This window comes from Anastrepha ludens, chromosome 6, assembly GCF_028408465.1.
Source record: "Anastrepha ludens isolate Willacy chromosome 6, idAnaLude1.1, whole genome shotgun sequence".
NCBI lineage: Eukaryota > Metazoa > Arthropoda > Insecta > Diptera > Tephritidae > Anastrepha > Anastrepha ludens.
The window spans coordinates 79,209,437-79,217,769 of record NC_071502.1 but is presented as its reverse complement, the minus strand read 5'-3'; the positions used below and the strand labels follow the sequence as shown (position 1 = coordinate 79,217,769).

Here is an 8,333-nt window from a genome sequence, read left to right as displayed (position 1 = left end):
TTTTCGACACATACTGATGTATTTATGTACCTACACACATCTAACACTAATATTAACGAAATGTATTTATTTCGCCTTTACTTTTAGATTTATACGCTTTGCGCAAATCTCTCATTCGCTCAAATTCTGGTATACTTAATGCAAAAACCTAAAATGTCGAAACATCAAATTTATTCAATATTACAATGTAATTGCCTGCACTGACTGTGGCATCCAATTAATTTTGCAATTACGTATCATGGTCGCAAGACCAAGCAAACTAACGGTATTTGTTAAAAGTTATAATTTCGTAATATTATCTTGTATTAATGTTTGCAAACATCTTAAGTTCAAAATAATAATTAATAAAATAAAAACACATTACAAAAAATTGCATCTCGACCACTTCTCGACCCTCTCAACCAAACTCTTTATGTATATCACAAAAATGTTTGACAAAAATTTTAAGAAATGTTAAATTGTGCAACTGTTTTTCATACGGGTTTTTCGCGTTTTTTTAGTATTTTGTCGCAGTAGAGAACAACTTAGATGGACAAAGTTTTTTAGCAGTGGTTTTCTATAAAAGAGTTACGGTTCAAAAACGATAATTAGCAAGAAGAATTACATTTCGGATAAATAATATTATTCTTCATTTGTGGAGGAAACAGAGAACGTAACGTCACAGTAATAACTATTGCTGGCTTTGGAAATACAATAAGTGTCCCAAGTGTCCCTAATAAGACATAATCTCTGCAATAAGTAACGAGAATCGGAAACCGCTGGCAATGCGTGAGTGCTTTTTGGCATAATGCTTTCTGGGCTTTTTCGAAGGCTGCACAGCTTCTATATTAGAAATTTTGATATCTTGTTGAATTATGTTCAATTTTTTCGAAACCTAAAGATAATGTTTTTAATAAGCCCTCAAACCGCTTGAAAAGTGTAAGTGCGTTCTCTGGAGTGAGCAATATTTTCAAGGTTGCCAAAAATTTAGCGGCAGTGTTTCCGTTGCTCTCTTGCTGATCTTTTTTATATCCAAGCATATACGGAATAGGAAAAAAACATTCGAGGAACCGAAAACTTGAAACCTACAAATTGCTTCGACCACTTCTCTATTGACTCTTCTTCAGCAACAAATTTGGCAGTAATTCGCCAGAAATAATTGACTGATTTCGTTTGCATCTCTATTGCAGAGTTCATAGATCCATAACGAAACTTAAATTTAGACCAAATAAAGGTTAAGAGGTGTACATTTTTCAGGCTTCAATCTTTGAAAGGGCTTATTAATGTGTCTTACAAAAATTAAATATTATTTTATAAAAAACTATAATGACTTTGCTAGCGGAAATATCAAAAAACTAGGCTAGGTACATGAAAGGCGCAGTATGTTTATGAAGTGATATAAACAAACTGATTTTTACCGAGTGTATTTCTGCCATGAAAAAACTCCTCATAAAAGCCATTTGCCGTTCGGACTCAGCTTAAAACTGTAGGTCGCTCCATTTGTGGAACAACATCAAGACACACGCCACAAAGAAGAGGAGAAGTTCGGGCACACCCCTAATAAAGGTTAGAAGGGTCAATATATATTATATAAGTGTTTTTATTAAAATCTGTTGACAGAGGTATTTTAGTTAAAAAATATGCATACAACATGCACTCAAAAAAAGTTAGGCAGGACTAAAAATCAAACGAAATTTTGTGCGATTTCACTCAGATATTGTTGAAAATGTTGAAAAAATTCGACTGAAATATTTTTTAGCGCAGTGAAATTGTTGAACATAAAATACCTTTAAATCAAATTTCTGCGGATGAGGTAAATACAAATTTTTTTAAGAGTTATGCTTATTGATATGAATATTTTGAAAAATTATTATATCCAAAACTTCGTTACGATGTGTGAATCTGTAGATTTTTTAATATCTGTAAAATGTACGATCTATGTATGTCGTCCATTTCAAATATCAAATATGACTATCGGACTTGCCACACTTGCGCGCACTTACATATGTGAATTTTTACGAATACATACATATGTATATGTACACACTGACATACATATGTACACCGCAGGTGTATTTTTCGTAAATTTATGCCGGGAATAGAAATAATCTTAAATTAATTAATCATTTACGTATACAATAAATATTATATTTACACATTCATTCAAATATGCATACATGCATACAGACGCAAATACGTAACATATTCGGAAACTTATGCTTATTCAAGACGAGTAAACGTACGAGTATATATGCATGTACCTATATTAATACGTCTACGGAAATCTGTGAGTACTATTATAGTATACTATGTTTTCCACACTCACACATACATATGTAATGGATACAATTATGATTAATCATAAAAAATAATAATTTTAAAAGAAGGAAAGTACACAAAAACCAATAAATGTAATTGATATAAATGTATGTATGTACTTAGTTTTAAAAGTAAAATAACAGACACATTTTTAGGTATGTTGGCATTTTCACACACAAAAAAAAGACATGATTTCACACATCCACATACATACATAAAATATTTGATGTATGAGTTGTGTGCTCGAACGAAATATGGGAATTCAGTAACTTTGGTGATCTTTTAAGCGTCAAAACACGACATAATCTTAAAAATAAAATACAAACTTCTTTATAACTGTAATTTTTAACGACTAAGTAACCAACACCACCACCACAAATAGATTGTTAAAAGCAAAATAAATAATCAAAAATACTTCATAAAATGCTTTGTCTAATTAAATTATTGTATAAATGGAGGAGGGATTTTTAAGCAGGTTCACATGTATCAATTATGAAACTGGAATCAAAATCAATAATAATAAAATAAATGTGAGAAATTGTCTGATATTTGCAATTAATTTGAATGAAATAATTAATTTTCAACGGAATGAATAAATTCTAAAAATATAGTATGGTAAGTATTTATTTTATTTAATTTATGATTATTAACAATATGTTTTCCCCTTATCGATACTGGTCCATCTTATATGATTTTTAATTGTTAATTGTTTTTTCTTTAATTTTGGTGCAATTTGCTTTTTTATTATTTACGATATTTGCTAAACTAGTTCATCATACAAAAGGTCTGACTTAGTTGTGTTACAATTGCTAATTGCATAAAATTTATTTTCACATTTAATTACATACCTCATTTTCAATTATTAGTTTTCCATCTTCTCGTGTCATAGCTTCTTCATTAAACAAAATTCCCATGTCTATAAGTTTGGCATATTTAATATTATATAACACATGGGCTAAAAATTCACGGGTCTAACAAAGAAAACGCGTTTTTTTTTGTTCAAAACTAGCTTTATTCATCAACGTAATTTCCATCAAGAACAACGCAATCATTCCAGCGCCGCTCTAGCATTTCAATACCACTTTTGTAGAACGATTTATTTGTTGCCTCAAAATAGGTCTCTTTATTCGAGCGAAATTTCTTACCGGCGAGCAGTTTTTTAGATTTGCGAACAGCCAGTAGTCGCTAGTAGCCGAATCTGGAAAATACGGTGGATGTGGGAGCAATTCGAACTTCAATTCATGTAGTTTTGCCATTGTTTTGATTGACTTGTGTTGTCTTGAAAGTGACTTTATCAGAGCTTTCTCATAGTCAAACGCTCAAAATTATTTTGTGGATTTTTTGGTCTTTCTGGTGTTACCGCCTCATTTGGATGTCTACTACGTTTTGCATCATCGGTGTCTATACGTGCACTTTTCAAGTCAGTCCTCTGATGGAGCGGAGTCCCCATAACACTTTTCAAGCTGAACGGTATTTTCCCCCATCAAGAAGCAGTGTAAAATTAAAACATGAAACCCTTTTTGATTCATTGTTTTGAAAATAACAAAAGTAGCGAAACTATTAGCACAATAACCCACGAACTAATGAATAAAATATCATGAAATTTTAAAAGCTGTCTTTTTAAGGATAGTACTAACTGGAAAAGAGGTTAATGTAATAAATCTAGTGCCATCAATGTGTTAGGTCCGGGACTTTTCAGCCCATGCGTTATGTATGTTACAATTATGACATTTATGACACATTTGTACTATTTTAAATTTCTGGTACGATTGAAAGAGTATAAAATACAGCTAGTCCAAGATTTGAAACCGGCCGATCCTCCAAAGCGTCATAGTTTCAGTCGGTGAGCTCTTGAAAAACTCTCCGAATATACGTATTTTGGGAGCCGAATTTTGTTCAGCGAATACGCTGAATGGCTATGACAATAAGCAAAATTTACGTGTTTGGGCTGAAGAGCCACCCGAAGCCATTCAAGAACAGCCATTATATCCATTGAAAACAATATTTGATGTGGCCTAGGGGTTCGTTTTTTCAAAGACGAGGCTGGCGCCAATGTAACAGTGAATGGCGGATGTTATAGCTTGACCTCCACAACATTTGGTTCAAACAAGACGGCGCTACTTGCCTTTTTTTCTTGTTCACTTCTCTCGGGAGCATAGGGCTTCGACAAGGCTCTTCCATCGTACACGTTGTTTTTGGACCATCCCATGAGACGTCGGCATCTGCTAGTTCGCACAACATCGGCCTTCTCCAAGTGTTTTTTGGTCGACCACGACCTCTGCTCCCTTGCGGGTTCCAGTCCAGTGCCATACACCCCGTAAAACAATGGATTTACTGCGTCGTCGTTTCGGTGAGCAATTTATCTCTCTTCTCGGCCTAATGGATTGACCACCAAGATCGTTGAAATCACAGCTTTGGACTTTTTTTGTGGGGGTATTAAAGTATAAATGCTTTGTGGATAAACCAGCTTCGATTGAGGCTCTGGAAGCCCACATTACCGAAGTCCTCCCGGGGGTCATTGGTTTTACGGATAGCCGAATTATGGCATAGTTGTGGCCAACATTTGAAAGTAAATGTTATGAATGGTTCTACACAAAAATAATAAAGATTACCAAATCAATTTGAATTTTCGTTGTTTTATTTCGATTTAAAATCCGATACCTTTAAATTGATCGCAAACAGACAGTACAGACAAAAATATACTTAAAATAAAGTAAGTTCGAAAGGGGCTGGGCGAAAGACTACAATTCAACAGGACAAGGTCATCGTTAAGAAAAGAAAGCGTCATCCTTTAAGGTTCCCTCAAGCGATAACGCTAGAAATAAATGAGGAATAAAGCTTGAATATTTCAAGCAGACTTGTGCGAAGACACCTCAATGAAAATACATTGTATGGGCGTTTCAGCAGAAAAAATCACTACTGTCAAAAAAATATAAGCGAAACATACAATTCTGAAAAGAATACTTTTTACGGAAGAAACTCAAATATGTAGGTATGATTGTGCCGGATTTGAGTTCATCGTGAAAAAACCAAGAGTTGAATTCCCGGTACACAAACCATAAAGCACGATGGGGATAATTTTCTTGAAATGAAGTTGTATCGATAGTGCATATAAATAGCAATATGGATAGTTTGCTTATCTTGATATCTTCAAAAATTTGATGGGGCCATATTTCATCGAGTTCATGCCAATGAACTGGTTATTATTGCATGATAACGACCCCAAGCATACCGCATAAGCGCTGAAAAATTTGCTTTACAAAGAAAACATTGCATTTCTGAATGGGCCAGCACAAAGTCCCAATCTTAACCCCATTGAAAATCTGTGGAACGATAGGAAGCACGGTACACGGTGAGAGATGCCAAAAGTTAATAGAAAAACTAATTAAAACTGAAATAAAAGAAAATATTTGCACAAAAATAACTGTTTTATTATTTATATGTTATTATGGGAAAGGGGGCTATCTGTTTGGCCATAGCTGTATATGGTATGTAGGTAAGTACACATGTAAATGTACATATAATCAAAAATAGATCACTCCAATCCTATAAGGATACATATTTATACATAAATACTATACTATACTATAATAGCTTATAAATCCGACTTAAGGCAAACATGAATTTTCCTCTTAATAGCGTTTTAAATAAGCTACTATTAACTATGGATGACATTTCGTCTATCGAAATTGCCATATATGGGATTTATTTCGTTGATATTGCATGTAAGTAGTCAATGCCTTTTGTCTACAGAACCAAAAAGAGGTAATTTCCCTCGTCTTCACTCAGTTCTGTTAACTTGCCGCTAGCTGCTGCTAACGTTGACTTCAGTGAGTGTGAGTTCAATGAGTTGAGTGAGAGTGAAAGAGATGAAATTGATGAAATAAGTAAAAGTGCAGAAAATAATTTTGTGGTTCTATGGTGTAATGGTTAGCACTCTGGACTTTGAATCCAGCGATCCGAGTTCAAATCTCGGTAGAACCTTGGGTGATTTAATCTCCTCCAAATTTTTGCCATCTTTCATTTACATAGTTGATTGAGAATTTATTTCTCTGGTTATTGTATGATTCAATTTTTTTACTATATATAAAGGGTGATTTTTTAAGAACTATAGGAAAGTTTTTCAAAAACACACACGTAAAATTCAGAAAAATGCATGAAATTTTTATTTAAATCGATAGTACAGTCCATATAATTTAATGTTTGAAGATTATTTCATGCAAATGTTGACCACGACTGCGCTTCAAATGGTCCATCCGCTTAGTCCAATTTTGGCATACTTTTTCCAATGTTTCGGCCGGTACCTCACATATAAATGCTTTAATGTTGTCTTCCAATGCGTTAATTGAAGAAGGCTTGTCTGAATAGACATGAGCTTTAACATAGCCCCACAAAAAATAATCTAAAGGCGTTATATCGCACGGTCTGGGAGGCCAATTAACAGGTCCCGAACGTGAAATAAAATGTTCACCGAACTCGCCTCTCAACAAGTCCATTGTTACGCGTGCTGCGTGGCATGTAGCACCGTCTTGCTGGAACCATGTGTCATGCAAGTCAAGCTCTTGCATTTTGGGCAAAAAAAAGTTGGATATCATTTCACGGTAGCGCTCACCATTCACAGTTACGTTACGATTCGCAGCATCTGTGAAGAAGTACGGTCCAATGATACCTCCAGCCCATAAACCGCACCAAACTGTGACCTTTTCTGAATACATTGGTAGCTCTTGCAATTGTTCTGGCTAATCTTCACTCCAAAATCGACAATTCTGCTTATTTACGTACCTATTGATCCAAAAATAAGCTTCGTTGCTGAACACAATTTTTCGATAAAAAAGTGGATATTCGGCCAACTTTCCAAGAGCCCATTCACCAAAAATTCTGCGTTGTGGTAGGTCGTTCGGCTTCAATTCTTGCACCAGCTGTATTTTGAAAGGCTTCACACTTAAATCCTTTCGCAAAATTTTCCACGTTGTTGAGTAACAAAGGCCCAATTGCTGCGAACGTCGACGAATCGAATAGCCGCTTCAGTGGGTCGATTAAACTGACCATAAAATGGAAGAAGCGCGCGATAAACTTTCTTAACACAACACTCATTTTTATAATAAAATTCAATGATTTGCAAGCGTTGTTCGTTTGTAAGACGATTCATAGTTAAATTATAGACCAAACTGAAGATGTTTGACAGTGAAACAACACAAAACGTGCGTCAGCTGTTTAAACCAACTGTTTAAAAAGAATATAGCTAAAAAATCACCCGTTACATCTTTTCTTTACCCCTTTCACGGTTAATCTATATTTCTAAGGTATACAGAATTATTACTAGGGTTGCATTTTATATTTTGCTCCCCATAATGAAAACAGCGGCCGCCGTAACCAAATGGTTGGTGCGTGACTACCATTCGGAATTCACAGAGAGAACGTCGGTTCGAATCTCGGTGAAACACCAAAAATTAAGAAAAACATTTTTCTAATAGCGGTCGCCCCTCCGCAGGCAATGGCAAACCTCCGAGTGTATTTCTGCCATGAAAAAGCTCCTCATAAAAAAATCTGCCGTGCGGAGTCGGTTGAAAAATGTAGCTCCCCCCATTTGTGGAACAACATCAAGACGCACACCACAAATAGGAGGAGGAGCTCGACCAAACACCCAAAAAGGGTGTACGCACCAATTATATATATATATATATATACATGAAATAATGAAAACAGTAAAATAATAATAATAATTGCGCCTTTGCAACGCCACGTGTAATGCGATATTTTGATCGAAAAGTTTTATATTTTTTAACATAAACTTACATGTAACGTTTACGAGCTTTATTCGTGTTTTTTTTTTTGAGTTGAGTTGAAAAATACGTCTCCTACACTACACCTAGCCACTGTAAAATACTGATAAACCTGATATTCCAACACGTGGCCGGCGATCCTTGCAGAATTAATTTCATGAAGGCCGTCCAAAACGGTTGTTGTGCCGGAAACTATCGATGCCGTGTGGATTGTTAACGTAAGATCGTCATGTGACATATCGTGAGATTGAG

At 34.9% G+C, this 8,333-nt stretch overlaps 1 non-coding gene across 1 annotated transcript; it reads left to right on the top strand.

The window, feature by feature from the left end:
• Positions 1-6,210: 6,210 nt before the first annotated feature.
• Trnaq-uug (transfer RNA glutamine (anticodon UUG)) lies at positions 6,211-6,282 on the top strand. The gene has a single exon. It is a non-coding gene; the product is annotated as a tRNA-Gln (tRNA).
• The last annotated feature ends 2,051 nt before the right edge of the window (positions 6,283-8,333 follow it).